Genomic DNA, 6,192 nt, shown 5'->3' with positions numbered 1-6,192 from the left:
CAGAATAATGGTGGTGATCACTGAATTCGAAAATCAGGTTTCCAGTGGTCGTTGCAATGCATTTAACACATTGTAGCCTGCATTTCAGACAGTGTTACTATTGTGTTGTTTCTCTAAACTACCTTGGCCCAACTTTTGCATGGTATACTGCACAATCTTTAAGAATTTATAGCTTCACTTCATGACTGCGGAGTGAAATAACCTAATAAGGTAAATAATGCCTGCCATGGACAGTTGGAGCATACTTTTCAATAGGCCAAACAAAAAACATCATTGGTGTGCTGAAGTTGGTGCAACATACTAACGACATAGGTTATGTACTCCCTACAACTTTGCTGTGTTTACCGCTGCTGCTGATAAATTGAATAAAAACACGCTTATGGATTCACACTGTAAACCTAAGAAGTTCTCCAACCTTTTATTATGTAGATGAGGCTGAAGTGCAAGGTCATACTTAACAATGCTACAATGAAGTGTTTGTGCCAAGGTTTAGAAGAAGTCAAGTGAAGCCAATCTGTTTGACTTTTTGTGGTTGGGCTGTGTTACAAATGGGCAAAAAAAAAGGTTGACTTTTTTATCTTGATAATAAAGTTTCTCTTCCAAGACAATCACAAATGCCATGTTTCGCTGCCGGTCCGACTCAAACAGGTGGAGCGTCACTTGTGTTTCCTGTATAATTTTGCATTACATGGTCTGCAATACATACCATGATTTGCCTACATCATCTGGAGCTTGTTGATGAAGTGAGGGGCTTGCGTTCGGCTACCCTCGCTGACGTTGTGCCTGGAACTCCTCAGCCTTTGCTGTCACCACAACAGTAACGGCTATGGGCATGATTTTCTCCCTTTTAACTTTTCTTTCTTTAGTGTCGTTTTACTTGCAAGTCAGCTTCTCAATACAAGTGTGGTGCATAACAGTGTTCAATCATCTCGTTTTTCACAGCCATGTGCGCCTATCTTCACACATTACTTTTACGTGTGCTTGTCATCCTTCTGAGACAATTAATGCATGTTTCTTGGAATGTGTGTACTGTGTACTGTAATAAATCTTGGCTGTGAAAACGTGACACTGTGGTTTCACTACGGCAATTTATTTGCAGAAAGTGTGTGCCATCTTGGAATCAGTATGAGCATGAATAAAATAATTTTCAAGTTACAAAGTTCCGACTTGAAAGAAAGAGTGCGTACTTATTTTTTCACGTTATTTCAGCATTTACAAATGAGAAAAATGTACTTGAAATACCTGACTATCTGTTTCAGCATCGGTAGTTTCATTCCAAAGAAAGTGCGGTGAATGTGCCACAAAAGGTAACTGAGTGTAGCAGGTGTGCGTTGCCTAGACAGGAAGCGAGAGACAGTGCACAGGCGTAGTTCAGATGGCGCTAACAATTGTCGGCGACTGCAGCAGCGACAAAGTTGATACTGGTGTACAGTGGTTACAGTGCTTCACCTCTGACCCGGATCACACGAGCATGATCGAAGCTGTGGAGGTCGTACTTCAATTGAAGTAGAATTCAAGAGGCCTGCGTAGCATTTACATGCACATTTCAGAACCTGGGGTGTTCGATTTGTTGGAAGACCTGAAGTGAAGTGTGCCTTGTAATCATATCGTGGTTTCAGCTCATAAAACCCAATCAACCATTACAATTACAAAACTTTACCAAAGTGATTCTTTCCTAGTGAGTCGGCTGCACTCTGTCGCTGCTTCATAATTCCTAGCTAAGTTTCTGGAAACTCCGTAGCAGCTGATCACATAAGATGTCACACTACTAGATTTGCGGACGTGTGTCCCATTACTGCTGACAGCAGTGGTTGCGAGATCACATGAGGGTAAAATGCAGAAACATCGGTTTACTTCGTATTAGGTGAACGTTAAAGAACTGCGGACGCTTAAGCTCTTGCAATGCACCACAAATATTTTAACAATACAGGTAGCTGCTGCAGGCAGTGCAGTCACCTGCACACTTTTCTTAAATACTGCAGGTGTCGCTGCCTTGTCATGCCAAACAAGCTGATAACGCTGTTGCGGACAGCTTTCCCACGCAATTACACTCAGTATGCTGACTTTCCCCTTGTAAATCGAGGCTCGTGGTCATAACCTAGAGAGCTGCCATGCTCGCTGTCCTCGTGACCACTGTCATCGTTGAAACCACCAAAACCAATGTCACCTTCTATACAAAGGTTCTGCAACATTGTTAACATGCAGCAACAATACTAGAGGAAGGTTGTGGTCTGTAGTGGAGGGTACGGTGCCGCTAAACGCAGCGAAAACGGCTTTTGAGTAGCCGCCAATACGATGCTCCACTGTAGAACACAATGAAGCATGTGTAGTGGTGCACTTGCCTTCTGCACTATTCATGTGAAAACAGTCTTTTACCAGGACCATAAGCCAAGGCTCGAGGGGGCAGCCACCATCACCTGCAGAAATATGAATGGTGTTGTAAATACTGCTAAAATTAAAGTTACCGGTATCTCTGGAGGTTCGTTGACCCTAGAATACAAACAACTGAATCCATGGTATACCTGGCTAGCCTGACATTGAGCCCGTATCATGCAAAACCTGACTACTACGGCGAGGTGTTCATGGCATACCGCATCCCTTGACAATACTGCAGCAGTTTAGCCACAGCTGAGATATTGTGCACCGGTAGCATGCGACATAATGTCCCTTCTCAGTGTGCTGAAGTTTTATCAATGCCGTAACAGAATCTTTTGATGTGCAAAAAACTGGCATTACACGTAAAATGGTAGTTGCTAGTCACAGTCGCACACCCACGCAGATGTGGTTGTCGTCATCCGATCCCGGTCGCAGCAGGTTCACGGCGAGAATCGGCATATCCGCGACTCAAATCTGGAAAAACCAAGAGCAATATGAGTCACGTATTATTGCGGGGGAAAATGCGCACGAGAAAATGGGAGCACCGCTACTTACGAGCATGACGTTGAGGGCACAATAACCTTCGCGGCGCCAGAAAGGTGCCTTCTTCTCACTCCTTGCTGTGACTAAGCTGCCGTCAATGCATCCGATCACGCATGGTAGAGGTCTAAACCGAAGGAATTATTCCTTCACCACTGCAATCTCCTCCGCCGTCCTCGGGAAGTGAACCCACTTGTTGTGGGTCCCGGTGTTGATGATCGCTCCAGCCACACGTCGCACACAAATGCTGACCATGGGCTGCGTCACTGTTACGGTGTCCTCACCTCCCACCGATGACTTGAAGGTTCCAGTGGTGAAGAAACGCGGGGCGCACACACACACTTTGCCGCTCCACTGAGAGCGCAGCTTGCGAATTTATCGGCGACATCGTCGCGCTGTTGCTTTACTAACGCGAAAGTGACGCCCAAACTGTTTGTTTGGCATGTCAAACGCGACCGCAACATCCCTCCTGCGCTTGTTGCAAGCCGCGTATAAGTAGCCAAACGTCACAGTGAAGGTCGCTGGCTGAGCCGGCACTGCCATTTCTCCTATTCCATTTGCGGCAGGCACACTTGCTGGCTGTTTTGCCTTAGCGCGGAACTGATCCCGTTTGTTTTTTTTTCTTTTTCATAATAAGCGCGTACTAGTTATTTAGACGTCACCACAAGCTACGCTTCCAACTCGTCACTTGACTGACAGGTTCAAAGAACAACCAGGGAGCGTTTACTTTTGCATGATGAGCGCATACTCGTCATTTCGACGTCACGACATTTAGGACTTTTGACTCGTCACTTGACTGACAGGTATAACGACCTATCAGGGAGCGCCGATGACGGCCAAAACAAAATATGGAGCACGGAATATCAGTTCGTCATACGGCCGCAGGCAGTCGGCACTAATGCAGCGAAGGTTTCCTGTAGTGCACTACATGCAAGCCATTTTGCATAAGTTGCGAAAGATAGCGAAAAAGGCTGAAGAGATGTAGTGTTTTCTGCTCCCGAAACGGTTACAAGGAATGTGCGAAAGGGTTAATGCAGGCAGTAGCGGGAAACGGGATTGTAAGATCAAGCACCGGGAAAAATTCATGAATTGTTGTCGTGGTGTTGTGTATTGCACTTTTTTCACATGTGATTGCATGTACACAAGCCAACCCATAAGGTGTGTGAACGAAAGACTCAGTGAATACATGTACAACGTAGGAAAAGCTGTATCTGGTTGTTTGGCCCTTCACTGTCACAGGTGTGGTTGCGTCCCTGTGTTTCTAAACACCCGTATCCTCTATAGAGCATGTGACAGAAGTACGCGTGAAGTCATTGCAGCCTATAAAATTGGCAAAATAAAATAAAAATGTTTGAGCGTGGCTTCAATTGCTTTTTCAGCTGAAGAAAAGAAGTATCTATAAGCTTCACTTTGACGTTAGCGTGTGAAGAATGTCGCATTCGGTGATGACACGTGCATGAGCTGTGCTGTATCTTTACATGATCTTTTCCAGGTTTGATTGGTTTACTGTTATTGTATAAATAGCATGTGTGATCGCAAATAAAAGCGGCACGTCAGCGCTGTGTGTGTGTGTGTGTGTGTGTGCGCGTGTGTGTGTGCGTGTGTGTGTGCGTGTGTGTGTGTGTGTGTGTGCGTGTGTGTGTGTGTGCGTGTGTGTGTGTGTGTGTGTGTGTGTGTGTGTGTGTGTGTGTGTGTGTGTGCGCGCTATACCCATATAATGACGACCACTGACACTGCCGAAATGGTGAGAATCAACTGCGATCAACACGCTACACACTGATGTCCCGTAGTTAAAAAAAAATGCAGACAAAGCATTCAGCACAAAGCATGCGACAATAAAGACATTTTTTTTTCAGTCATATGCACAACAAGCACCACGAATTCATTTAGGAGCCGTGTCATTCGCACACCTTCGAAGTAAACTTTTTGCCACATTGAATGCAGCAGTACATGATGGATTGGTATTTCAGCGCGTGTGACATGCTTGCCGCGATCTTGCCGACACGCTTCTTTGCCGCTTCAATAGACCTTTTTCAAGCCCACTAGAACCGCCAACGGGCGCGCAAACGCTTATGGGGAAAGTTGGTTGGCCGCAGCAGCCGCCGCGACGAGAGCGCGGGCCTCACGCTTCAAGTTTCCGTTTGCACCGTGCCAGCGCTTCTCAAATCGAGTGAACTGGGCAAGGTGTGATATAGTACTGCGTGATTCCCTTACAAACTGCAGTGTTAGGGTGCAATGGCATGTCAACAATTTGCCCTTGTCCCCATGCTCCACCAGCTGAGAAGTGTCAGTTAGCCCATCTGTTAATTATTATTTTCCTTTAGCGTCAGTCCGCCTTCGACACAAATAAAAAACAGAACAACTTCGTTGCGTAAAAAGTGCAAGCACTGTTCATAAATTCACGGATGTATTACCAATCAATTAATGTCTTTTCATGCTGTTTACGAGTAAATTGTACCGTTACGGTATATTTATAGAGCGCTTTAGTGGCTAAGGTACTCGGCTGCTGACCCGCAGGGCGCGGGTTTGAATCCCGGCTGCGGCGGCTGCATTTCCGATGGAGGCGGAAATGTTGTAGGCCCGTGTGCTCAGATTTGGGTGCACGTTAAAGAACCCCAGGTGGTCTAAATTTCCGGAGCCCTCCACTACGGCGTCTCTCATAATCATATAGTGGTTTTGAGACGTTAAACCCCACAAATCAATCAAATCAATCAATAGAGCGCTTTAGAAATAAGCGATACTTCTTAAAATAAAATGCATTGACTAGACCACTACGTGCCGCTCGCAGCATATGCATCTACCAACTTCCCTTCGCGCTGTAACTGCAGGTTGAAATAAAGCCTACAGTGCGAAAAAAAAAGTACGGCCAGGAAAAATTGTGCTCATGAGAAACGCTCACCCACGACTAAAAAGTTATCGCACGTGTTAGCAAACATGTATAAAAAACTGGGGTGCAGCCCGGATGTCACAAAGAGGCACAACAAGACTAACAACAGAGGCGCGTGTTTCCAGTTGCTCAATGAAGTTAAGTTTCTTGTGTTGTAGTGATAGCGAAGGTTAATTGAGTTAAACGAGGTGCGGTGTTTTTTATGCTATGTCTCCGAGATTACTCGAGTGGTCTGGTTAGAGTGGCTGTGCAATATTACCAGGCCTTCAAAGATGAAATTGCATTTGAATTACTGGAAATGCAAGGCGAGATGAGATGGCTTCATTCAATGAATTTTGATGCTAAGTGCTCGTGTTGATACATCAACCAGTCTTGCCGATCTATATATG

At 45.4% G+C, this 6,192-nt stretch overlaps 1 long non-coding RNA gene across 1 annotated transcript; it reads right to left on the bottom strand.

The window, feature by feature from the left end:
- Nucleotides 1–403: 403 nt before the first annotated feature.
- On the bottom strand, nt 404–3,374 carry LOC119161701 (uncharacterized). The gene is made up of 3 exons (XR_005108513.2): nt 2,932–3,374; nt 2,737–2,850; nt 404–2,417 (listed from the first exon to the last, which is right to left on the bottom strand). It is a non-coding gene; the product is annotated as an uncharacterized LOC119161701 (long non-coding RNA).
- Between the last annotated feature and the right edge of the window lie 2,818 nt (nt 3,375–6,192).

Source organism: Rhipicephalus microplus, chromosome X (genome assembly GCF_043290135.1).
Source record: "Rhipicephalus microplus isolate Deutch F79 chromosome X, USDA_Rmic, whole genome shotgun sequence".
Classification (NCBI taxonomy): Eukaryota; Metazoa; Arthropoda; class Arachnida; order Ixodida; family Ixodidae; genus Rhipicephalus; species Rhipicephalus microplus.
The sequence above is the reverse complement of the archived record's forward strand: the minus strand, read 5'-3'. Positions and strand labels throughout refer to the sequence as shown.